Genomic DNA, 12,022 nt, shown 5'->3' with positions numbered 1-12,022 from the left:
TCTGCTGAAAACACCTGTTGAAACCAGGTGGACCAACCTGATCTAATGGTCTAACAGTTCCCCCAGCTTGGCCAAACTGATGTTAAAGGGATAGTTCACCCAAAAATTAACATTCTGTCATTTACTGACCATCACGTTGTTCCAAACCTTTGTCTTTCTTTCTCATAAAATAACATGATATAAGATATTTTGAGAAATGTCTTCATTAGAAATCCCAACATTCTTCATAATATCTTGAGCTCTGCAGGAAAAAGAAAGTCATACAGGTTTGGTACAAGGGGGACAGAATTTGGTTCAAGGGTGACAGAATTTGGTTAAATTCTGATGACAGAATTGAATAACTTTCAGAGGGCTACTGTATCTCAAGCTGGCAAATCCGATATTTATGAGTGAACTTATGGGAAACATTACACATACTCTAATTGAGACTAAATAAATAGAACAAAACAATTTCAAATCAATGACAATTGGCACCTCTTTCAGAAGTGTTTTTTCATAACTCTAAACCTAACCACATGATTTTAATTTGGATCTGTCAAGATCCTTAAAAGTGCAGTGTGTGATTTTTAGCTGCATCTATTGGTGAGGTTACGAATTGCTACCAACAAAAGTTACGGTGGCCGACAGGAAAATATGTTTCTTTACAAGGATAAATTAAGAAATTATGTTTACTTAATTATACAGTAAAACTATATGTTATTGTGAATATTATTGTTACTTGTTCATCATTGTGTCAGTGTTTTATTCGCTGAACTAAACTTGCTTCCTTGCACGAAGAGCAACATAGTAACAAAACTCGTTTGTCCGTTTAGGGCTACTGTAGAAACATGTCGGCGCATTTCAATGTAAGAGGAGCCGCGGTGTATGTATATAGAAACTGCTCATTCTAAGTTAATATAAATATAACGGTTCATTGAGTAAGGTCTTTATACACCATTGAAAACGTATTTTTCATGGTAGTGAAGAAACGCGCTCTGTAGCGCTGTTTGTTCGGTGTCGGCTACGGTAGAAACATGACGAAGGGGGTGCAGCGGTTATGGAGATATAAATGTCTCATTCTAATACAAACATAACGGTTCTTTATGCAAGGTCTTTATACACCACTGAAAACATAGTTATGGATCTTTTATTGCATTTATGTCAATAGATCCTCAGAAATATTACACATTGGACCTTTGATTCATTCTGGGAAGAGACAACAGATTACTAGGCTAACTTGTACTAATTGTTATGAGTTTGTCAAAACAGGACAGTGCACTTGAGAGTAAATTATTTCAGATCTACGTTCACTTCTCCAATTTTAGTTGTAGTTTGTGCTTACCTGACATTGTGTGCTTCTCCTAAGTTTGCAGTTGTTGAAAACTTAGGCGTTGTTGTGTTTGTGGCTAACCTATTTGGTGTTTGCAGTATTGTACACTAGTCTCAGTGGGTCTTGCCACATTGCCCCATTTGTCAGAGCTGTCACCTTTTGCCCACCTCAGCAAACGCGAGAAAACGGCAGTCCCCTCCTTGTTCACAAACATCAGCCAGCCCAGCTCCGCTCATAGAGGTTGCCAGAAGGTTAATCACCAGGACCAATACTGAACATGCTGTTGACATTCTAATTAGTTTTAGTTTACTGTACACTAGATATGCAATTAATATGGCAAGAGACAAGCAATAAGGTCACCTTTTATATGGAAATACACATTTTCCATTTTTGACATGGTAAAGTATTGAATGTTGAACGATTGAACGAGGGAGTAATGTAAGTTTAGCTGTTATCCATAATGGATTTAGCAAAGGATGCTGTGACATACTCTACATATTAATCTCCAGACATCTTTAATAAATCATTCAAACAGCTTCCTTATGTGTTTAAAATACAAGGCCTGACAGATTGTCTATTGATTGTGGTAAAATGGTGTATGAAAGGATTGTCAGAAAGTCCTTCCAAAGCTAACTGCTTCGGATGGAGCTAGAATCGTTATCCCTGAGAAGAGATATTAATCTTTAATAATATGCGGACACTCCTTTACCAAATACATCTCTGGATGACCCGGATAATAGTGGACATTTTGCTAAGCAAGACTGACCTTCAATTTGGCTGTACAAGAACAAACCTAGTTGGATTTGTATTGGATACCAAAGGCTTTTCTGATCCAAGTGATATCTGGTAAACTGACAGTTCTATTACAGTACAGTACATAATTCAGAAACACTATGGTTCCAGTGCACTGACTGTGGCACAGACTAATTTTGGGGTCAATGAAAACCAGCAGGAACATCTTGACTTTTTAAGCGTAGAGTGTCAAACACATTTAAAGCCCATTGAAGTGGTTATTATGTTTCTTTTGTGAAGGAGGCGAATTAATTCAGCCTTCAAATGGTTTGTTACACAGCCGATTAGGAGGGAAAATGTTCTTGGTGTGTGAGTGGCATCTCCTGGCTGTGAGAAAGTGAATTATTCTGAAGAAACTCTCTGACATGCTAAAATTCTCCTTATGATTCGCATTACATCCTATGTAAATTTGTTTTTATTGAGCTTGTTTATACATGGTATTAAAACCTGTGTGATCTATGTGAGTTATATGTGAGCACCACAGCCCTATATGATTCACAGTGTACAAAAAACAGAGAAAAAGGATTTGTTTCATGAGTAAAATGGCCATTGAATGAATCAGAATCCTGATTTGAATCAAGGTACTCAGTATTCAGGTCTAAATAATGTGTCTCAATAGCATCTCTGGTGACCACTTGTGATTTTTAGAGGAAGGTGAATGTTGATGAACAACAAAAAGCATAAAATACATTTTTGAAAGGGTTAAAGCTGCAATAAAATAATTGTGATAGTGTGATGTCATGTGAGTGACAGGTTGCCCCACTCTCCTGCCAGAAAAAGTAAAAGAGAAGAGTAGAGATGTCGAGATTACGAGGACACAAGAATTAAATAATAATAATAATAGTAATGCGCACAGAACAGATCCATCATTTATAATATTTCATAAAAAAATAAGAATTGTCAATTCTGATTTCATGGTGACTTGAAGCATTTTTTACATGCATAATTGACGTTGAATATTCACCCATACTGTAGGGGCATCATGTAGCCTACTCTTATTAAAAATCTCTGTTCCAATCATTTGGGTTCGAGTCAGGTAAATGTTCAAAAACCTGTCTGCCGTGCTTTGTTCTGGACTCTTGTGGCTGTGTTCATGGTCCCTGTGAAAGATGGAGGGCACATGTTTGAGTCAGGCTTTTGATCTATTGTTGCGGATGGGTTCTGCCCTGGGCATGGCCCTCATCCTTTTTTCCCTCTACGTGCTGCATAGGACAAGTTCTCTCCATTACACCCTGATTTATCCATGTGAAAGCTGACACCTGGCTCAGAGGCACAGCTTTGCACAGCTGTTAATGTGCGTGTTTGAGGTGAGCAATGCCCTGACTTTGGTTCCAGCCCTATTGGGTTTCTTTTTAATTGGTTGAAACTGTGATGACCCAGTTTATGTGTGTATTTGTATTATTATTGTATTATACATGTATTTTGATGGATAGCAGGCGTGGTGTATGGTGCTTCTTTTGATTTTCGGCTTCTTTCTTATCCAAGCGAAAGCATTAAATATTCATGCATTTGTCAACACTCTGGGCCATCTTATGCCCCCCATGGGAGAGATGTGCGTGCTTCACAAGTCTCTCGTCATGTGTTGCTGACCGGTGACAGCGGCGGTTAGTTCAGAGTGGATGCAGGCAACACTGAATAATGAGCGTAGCCTCTGATGTCATCTGAGCGTGTCATTGTGAGGCTCTGTTGAGTTCAAAAACAGACTCAAAACCTGTGACACATGCAGCATGAAAATATGAATTAGGGGTGGGTGATATGGCAAAAATATCATATCACAATTTTTTCTTTTGAAATTTCTGGATTTTAGCACAATTCTTTTTCATGTTGGTTTTACTATTTTTGCAAGTTACTGGGCATTACAGCCAAACTAATGTCTCTATTTTAAAAACAGAGCCTTACAATGTAACAAAATATAGAATGGCAGACATTTAGGCCAAAGTGGCAAAGATACAAATCTTTGTAATTACTAAAAGATAAAACAAAGATATACATTACATATACATAACATATAATATACAAATGAAATAAACAGATCTTTATTTTTTCAGCTACAGTAGGGGTATTTAACAGAAACATTCAAGAAAGAAATTAAATGAACAAATATAAATAAAATACTACTTCACTGTATAAATTACTTATTAAAGCTACTGTTGAGTGATTTTCTCTGTTTTTTGTAACATTAAAGGGATAGTTCCCCCCAAAATTAAAATGGTCATCATTTACTCTCTCAAGTTGTTTAAAACCCAAATAAGTTTCTTTCTTCTGTTGAAAATAAAAGTTATTTTGAAGAATGTCGCTAACCAAACAGTTGCTGGTCCCCAGTGACCGCCATAGTAAACATTTTCCAACTATGGAAATCACTGGGGACCAGCAACTGTTTGGTTTATAGCATTCTTCAAAATATCTTCTTTTGTGTTGAGCACAAGAAAGAAATGAATACAGGTTTGGAACAACATTAGAGTGAGTAAATGAGGACAGAATTTTCTATTTTTGGGTGAACTATGACTTTAAAGACAAGCAGCAGCATGTTTACTATTAGGCTACTGTCACTTTAAGAACGGCACGCATCTAATATACACGTATATGACACGCACCAGATTTTCTCTCAAATGTTTGCTTTCGCTTTAGACACACCGGCACTGGCACGAAAACAAATGACACAACAAAAAATGTGGATTTTCAAAATAATAGACTTGACACATGAAATAAAATCCAAAATTAAATCTTCTTTTGTGTTCACGCACATGGACACCGGGAAGGGCACAGACACCGGCACGGGCACGGGCACTGACAAGGACACACAGTCACCGGCACGGACACGGGTACCGGCACAGACACCGACATGGACACCAGCACGGATGCCAGCACGGACACGGAGACTGGCACGGGCACCGACATGGACATCGTGCCATGTACACCGGCACGGAACCCGCCATTGATACGGACACAAACTGAAGGATGCATACTTCGATGTGTCCATCCTTCCACAACAAAGGAAGTTGCTGAGGTTTGCTTTCGGGGGCGAAGCATACCGATATCGAGAACTTCATTTCGGCCTAGGTTTATCACCCCACACCTTCACGAGATGCGTGGATGCTCTGGCTCCACTGCGACTCCAAGGCATTCACGTGTTGAATTACATCGACGATTGGTTAATTCTAGCTGTCAGAGCACATGACGGTTCAACATCGAGATGTTATTCTCACGCATATGAAGAGGTTGGCTAACCCAAGGCTAAACGCCAAGAAAAGTGTGCTGATCCGGCATGGGACTTGGCTAGTGTGTTGGAAGACCTTATGGCGGCTCCCTTTGAGTCTATTGAAGAGGTTCCAGAAAAATTCCTCACTTTAAAGAATATCTTCCTCCTTGCTATCTCGACGCAGCTCGAGTTCCCTTGAAAGGGAACGTCTCAGGTTACGTATGTAACCCTAGTTCCCTGAAGAGGGAACGAGACTCTGCGTTGCCCTGCCATACTCCATGCATGCATTTGATCGACTTGCTTCAGCCTATCAGAAGCTAGCGCGGTTTGATTCTGGGTATGCTTTATAGTTTCCTGGTCGATGACGTCACCTGCCTATGACGTTCCGTCACACCATCATGACGTATTACGCAGGGGCGTTCCCACTGCGTCTCGTTCCCTCTTCAGGGAAAGGGTTACATTATATTATATTTTATTACATGACAATATGACAGTTTTGGTCTTTTGAGTTGGGGAATATATGGTTGGTTTTTGACATTTATTATAATTCCATTTTGTCCTGAAAGTAATTCATACTTTTATTCAGCAAGGACACATTAAATTGATCAAAAGTGACCCTGAAGACTAAAGTAATGTCTACTGAAAATGTAGCTTTGCCATCACTAGAATAAATTTTAAGATATATTTTAAGATAATTTTAAAGATATTAAAATAAAAAACTATTTTAAATTGTTAGAATATTTCACATTAATACTGTTTTATTAATTAATTTTGTTAATATTCTTTCTAATTAATTTCATTAATATTTTTGTTTTGTTTGTTTTTTTTTCTTATCAAATAAATGCAGACTTGGTGAGCATTCTTTCAAAAACATTAAACAAATCTTTCCGATAACTTTTAAACGGTAGTGTACATTAATTTACAGTTGAATAAATTAATAAATAAAGTATTACTGTATGTGTGTTTGTTCCTGGTATCATTTATTATTGACATGACTTTCTAATTTAATTATGCAACTGAACAACCTGCATAACTGGTTTCAAAATTTAAATGTTGTTTGGTATAAATCTAAATGTGTTTCTGAACCAGATCATATTGCGTGCATCTGGGCAGACATTTTACATCCACATCGCAGATGTGTCTCTTTGATAATCAGGTGTAGTCACTGGCTCATATCATGGCCTGGTGGTAAACGAGAATATTAGTGAGAGGTATTGCTGACTAAAACTTGGCATTGGCAACAGTGGCTCTGCTATAGCACCAGTAATCCCATCTGTGAACATGTCGATCCAGTCTGCCTCTGATCCCCCTTCAACTAGCCTTCAACTGAAATGGCCCACACTGTAAAACAAAATCCAATTAAATGTACGGTAAAAAAAGGCAGTTGTGGCTGTCAGAAATTCACTGTAAAATCATTTCAGGCTTTACTGAATGGCATTTTTGCTGCCTGTTTATTTTATATAGTTCACAAACATATACTTCATTAAAGGTACACTATGACATTTCTATTTTCATATAAAGAGCTTTTACATCATGAGTCCATTTTCCGAACCATGTTTTGTCTTATCCTGAATCTCTACAGTACGCCTATAATAAGTGTTTATATACGCCAACCGCTGCGGAGGTGCCCAGTACCTGCGTGAATCATCATGTCCATAAACAGAGTAGCTTCGGCTGCATTGTTCTTGACACTTGCAGTTTTGTTTATCACTGCTAGAGTGGCAAAAGTAACATTTACTTTACAAAAAACTATTTATTTTTTATCCTTGTCAGTACCGGTGCCAGTGCCGGTGTCTGTGCCCGTGCCAGTGTCCGTGAACACAAAAGAAGATTTCGTTTTGGGTTTTATTTCATGTTTCATGTCTATTATTTTTAAAATTCACGTTTTTTCTTGTTTTTTTTCATGCCAGTGCCGGTGTGTCTAAAGTGAAAGCAAACATTTGAGAGAAAATCGGGTGCGTGTCATATGCGTGTATATTAGATGCGTGCCGTTCTTAAAGAGACTGAAGCCTAATAGTAAAAGTACAAGTGTACCTTTAAGATATAATGTTAAAGTTCATTGTTTCCATGAACAATAGCTAATGAACATGTGTGGACAGCACACAACACAACACAAAAGTCACAGAACATGCACAATTTTAACAATATTTACTACAAAAGTTCATACAGTATACTGTCTTGTTGAATTGGACGGATTTTAATTGTAAATTGACCTTTCATACATTTTTTTCTTACAAAACCCATATTTTTTTATAAAACTGCACCATTCTATTAAATGTAATATCTTTTTTTCAGTGTATATAATAAAAGGTAAACTGAAATTAAGCAATTACCAGATACTTTTAAATAATTTTATTTTTATTTTACAGTGCACATTTTAATGATTGTCTCTTTCGCTGTACTGTTGTTTCGTACTGGACCCAAATAAAAGTAAACCTGACTTTGACTTCATGTGGTTTACAGAGTAAAATTCCTTTCCTCAAATTGGATATGTTACATCCTACAGTGCCATTTCATCATAGATGGTTGATAGTAGTTTAAAAATATTCTAATGAGCTTTTGAGATGCTTCTGTGTTCCTCTGCTGTCTTTGTTCAGTGCTGAGATACAGCTGTCTCGCTTTACCCCTCGGGAGGAGGAGGGAGATCATTTTGCTGGGGTTTAGGAGGCTTATCCTGGCGGAGCTTTTGAATGAGCACAGAATTCTCTCGCAGGGACAACAGAGCCACCAAAACACACACTGCCAGCTTCTGCTGTCAAAGTCATGAGCAATAAACAATACATTAGATGTGCAATTAAACAGTGCCCTTGTTATGGATGATATCAGCTGAATACGCCTTTCCAAATGGCTTTCATTAGGAGCGAGAAACACAATTAGACACATTTAATGGTGATACTCAAGTACACTTGAGAGTGCACTTGCTCTTTTCATTTCCCTTCAAAAGAGAAGATTTCCTGGAGTGTTTTCCGGAGTTCTATGGTGATTTAGATTTTTGCAGGGGTTCTCCCTCTCTCTCTCTCTCTCTCTCTCTCTCTCTCTCTCTCTCTCTCTCTCTCTCTCTCTCTCTCTCTCTCTCTCTCTCTCTCTCTCTCTCTCTCTCTCTCTCTCTCTCTTTATGGTTTCAGGTTATGGAAATCTAAAGCGGTGAAATTTGGCCGATATGTTCTCCCATGCAATGGCAATTTCATGGTTACTTTGATTAGAGACTCATTAAGTTGTTTCTATTGAGTGGGTCTACTTTAGATGTAGGTATTAAAGGTTATGCTGTTTTCTTTCATATGGAGGAATCTTAAGTAGGGATGTGAGTCTTAAGGAAATATATAAATATATTAATATATTTATTAAAAATTCCATTAACATTTTCTAAAGAAGCAATAACTAAAAACACTAAACAAAAAATGGTAAACATTTTTTTTACTATACATTTTTTATTTTTCCAAAAAATTTTTTTTAATGGAACCATATACATTATACAATATAATATTATGGTACAGCAAGTATAATCAGTTGCATACTTGGACATCTTTTAATTTTTTTATTTTGTGTTGCCCAGTGTTTCTCCACAATTACATTCAGTTCAATTCAAAGTGCAAGCTAAAAGCTGAGCTGAAATATCATTTACCTGTGGTGATGTAGATTCATTAAAGAGGCGCAGGAAACGCTATTTTAGCACTCTTTTAGTTTCATATCTGCTGAAGAATGCTGATGTTCAAGAACCATTAAATGAAATATAATGCTATGAAAATCATTTGGTAATTTTGGTCTCATATCAAAATATCATTTGGTATACAATGGAATCGGTTCTGAACAAAATTTCTGATTCCCAACCCTAGATTTGAGTATAACTCTCTTTCCACTCTATTCTCTTTCCCTAGCTTGTGCTCCTGTCACTCAGACTTTACTTGTGGGAAATGGCGTCTCTCCGGACATAAGCTGTGTGCATCTTTAATTAAATACTTCTGCTCACTTCCCCCTAATCATCTCTGAGTTTTCCTCACTTTTCCTACAAACCGGAGCGGTGGCTTGACGAGCAGAGATTCCCGTAACGGTGCTAATGCTCCCCCTTCCCCCACCGCTCCTCTAAGGGCTTTAGGAACCAATCAAGCTGGTCGTGCATGCCACCTCAATTAGGGAGCCAGCTTTTAGGGAGCTGTGCAGTGTCAACGAGAGTCCCTTGAGAGCCGTAAGGATTATGAATCAAAATTCATTTCCATCGCTCTCTAAATCTTCTGCATGCAGGCTATTTAAATATCAGCTCTCAACTTGAAAAGCGATATGTGTGTTCTAATGTGCAAATCTGGATGTTAAAGTGCTAGTTCCCTAAATGAGAATTTCTTTCTTTCTTCTGTGCTGTTGGGGAGATTTGAAAGACTGCTGGTTGTTCTTTTCCATGCAGTTACAATAAACGGGACTGAATCCTTCAAAAATAATTCAAAAGTGTTGTCTTTTTTTAATGAATCACTTGATTCATTCCCATCTGAACTCACTGACTCGATCCGCTCACAGCAGTTAACAGTCCACTGGAATGGGAAAATTTGAATAATTAACGGTAAATGATTATGTACATTTTGGTCTGTTTCTCACTCAGAGCTGTTGAATTCAGAAGACTTGGGAATTGCAATATAGTGCATGAGATGTATTGTATGGAACTACACATTTTATATTCTTTCTATTAAGAAATGAAAATGTATTATTATACTCTTCATAACACTTTTACATCCTGCAAATATGTGTGTACATAAACTCATTCATACCTTTCCTTTAAATGGTTACAGTTTGGCTTGTATGCAGTCTGTTTTGCATCCCCTGCTAGAGGCTCACATTGAGCCCTTTTAAGGTGGAGCAATGGAAAGCTTAATGACACTGTAAATTGAAGCTGAAAAGTGGCCATAACTGAGATCAATGAGGGATACATGCGAGCAGGCTTGGAGCTGTTATTCAGCAGTAATGGCTGATTGATTGAGGTCCAGCGCAAGCCCACGCAGTGCATCATTAGTTTTGTCAATGATGTTTGGCTCAACTCGTGTGAGATTAACAAAGCTGGTTCTCTGTCTTACAACACCACCTCATCAATCAGCGCTGTTGACTCTGTATCAGTGGTGTTCAATGCAACCCCTTCATCCTAGTCATCTACAATATCTGACCATATCCATATTATCCCCCTCCGCAGCTCAGGTATGATTGCCAGTTTTTATGGCGACCGATTTCTTTCTTGTTGTTTACATTGGATCTAGTGGTTAAACAACAGAGCCTTGGTGCTCATGTGGGAAATGCAGGTTCGATTATTGCCTGTGCTCTACCTCCAATTATTTATTGTTTCCTATACTGTTTTATTGTAAATAACATTTTTTCAGTATAGTTAATTAACATTTTCTATATTCATTCAATATTAAAGCTGCAGTATGTACCTTTTTATGGTTAAAAAATAACAAAAAACAGTTATTGAGAAAGTACATCAGACATCAGCATTCAAGTCTCACTGCCTTATCATGATTTGTAACGGTAAGCTTATAAAAATTATTTATAATGTAAGCTGTTGCGTCCGATTTCGCGAGAAAGTGATGAAAAAGGAAGTCATAAGTCTTTGCATGGTTCATGTCTGTAAACAGAAAGAAAATGCGGCTACTATTTGGTGTGTGCTGAGGATGCAATTACTCAGAAGTTAAACTCTGCTTTTAATCTAGAAAGGTCTAAACGGCATCTGGCATCTAATCTGGGGAATCACCCGCTGTCAAAAACTGTGGAGAGGAAAATCCACAGAGGCTGTGCTAAAACAAGTAAATATCGCATGGCTTTTTGAGTGGATTGCAAAACTCAGAGTAATGAAGGGATCGAAGACTGACACACTTTTGTCTAGCTAATTTGCGAAGTGTGATCTCATCTGACTAATATGGATTTTCCCACTGGTTAATTGATGTGTGAAAAAACTGGTAATACTGGTGTACCTGTTTCCACCTCGCTTTTAAATCACTTATAAATGTCTGTGCGGCTGTGTCCATTTTACTTTCGTTTTCGGATTAGTGGCAAAGTGTGTGTGTAAATTAGAAGCGTTACCTCTGGATGCTGCCACCTTCATCAGGCAAAGTTTACAGTTTGCCTCATTAATGTTTGCAGGTTCCCTATTAGCATTGGGTTTAAATCCAAAATATTGCCAAATAGGCGCTTTCACATTTCGCTTTGAAACCAAATTTTAACGCCATTGTCTTGTCAGTCGTCTCCTCATTCTCATGATAAGTGAAATCTGACTCCTGCTGCTGATCTATGCTGCGACTCCCGTTCGGCTCATGCTGAATTGAGCAGTCATGTTCAGTATTTAATTGCAGTATCTGTTCTCTAACTGAACTAAATTATTTTTATTACTATAAAAATGAAAACAATTGTGGAAAACGATGCCGCGGTGGACATGTGATGTAATCGGTGTGTGGCTGAACACCGTGTAACCCTGGTTCCCTTTCGTAGTCACTCCGAGTTACGTCGGATGACGGCGAATGGGGGTTTCGCTTAGAACACCTATCGACTTCGAGTATTACAAAACAAGCCAATGGCGATGAAATGCCATGGGTCTGCGGAATTTGCATTGCGTATCTCCGCCCCACCGCGTGGGTATAAAAGGAGGACGCCGGCAACATGCAGATATGTTTTCGCTTCGGAGCCAAGGGTATTTCTTCACTCCACAATCATCTCTGACTTCGCTCTACGAGACGAGCTTCTCTCTCCGGTGT

This window comes from Siphateles boraxobius, unplaced genomic scaffold, assembly GCF_051911475.1.
Source record: "Siphateles boraxobius isolate OS27281-9 unplaced genomic scaffold, OSU_SipBor_1 8, whole genome shotgun sequence".
NCBI lineage: Eukaryota > Metazoa > Chordata > Actinopteri > Cypriniformes > Leuciscidae > Siphateles > Siphateles boraxobius.
The sequence above is the reverse complement of the archived record's forward strand: the minus strand, read 5'-3'. Positions refer to the sequence as shown.